Raw genomic sequence first — 860 nt, 5'->3', positions numbered from 1 at the left:
TGGATGTTTTATATGCATTAATATGCTATTTTATATTATTTTTTAGACTAACTTATTAACCTAGAGCCCAGTGCCAGTTTTTGTTTTTTCCTTGTTTTTGAGCTTCGCGGAAAAGGAATACCAAAAGGGGTCCAAACGGAATAAAACCTTCACGATGATTTTTCTTGAAACAGAAGACACCCAGGAAACTTGGAGATCAAGTCGGAAGAGCCACGAGGCGGCCACAAGGGGGGAGGGCGCGCCCGCTGCCTTCTGCCCCCCCCCCCCGCCCCGTGACTCCCATGACCTAATGCTTCGTCCTATATATTCACATATATTCCCAAACCATCAAAATTATCCACGAAAACACTTTTCCACCACCGCGACCTTCGGTTCCCGTGAGATCCCATCTTGGGGCCTTTTCCGGCATCCTGTCGGAGGGGGATTCGATCACGGAGGGCTTCTACATCAACTCTATTGCCCTTCCAATGAAGTGTGAGTAGTTTACCTCAGACCTACAGGTCCATAGCTAGTAACTAGATGGCTTCTTCTCTCTCTTTGATTCTCAATACCATGTTCTCCTTGATGTTCTTGGAGTTCTATCCGATGTAATCTTCTTTGCGGTGTGTTTGTCAACATGCGATGAATTGTGGATTTATGATCAGCTTATCTATGAATATTATTTGAATCTTCTCTGAATTCTTATATGCATGATTTGATATCTTTGTAATTCTCTTCGAACTATCGGTTTAGTTTGGCCAACTAGATGTTGGGGATCGTAGCAGAAATTCAAAAAAATTCCTACGTGTCACCAAGATCAATCTATGGAGTAATCTAGCAACGAGGGGAAGGGGAGTGCATCTACATACCCTTGTAGATCG

This window comes from Triticum urartu, chromosome 6 (assembly GCF_003073215.2).
Source record: "Triticum urartu cultivar G1812 chromosome 6, Tu2.1, whole genome shotgun sequence".
In the NCBI taxonomy this organism is placed as follows: Eukaryota; Viridiplantae; Streptophyta; class Magnoliopsida; order Poales; family Poaceae; genus Triticum; species Triticum urartu.
This window is presented reverse-complemented; position numbering follows the sequence as displayed.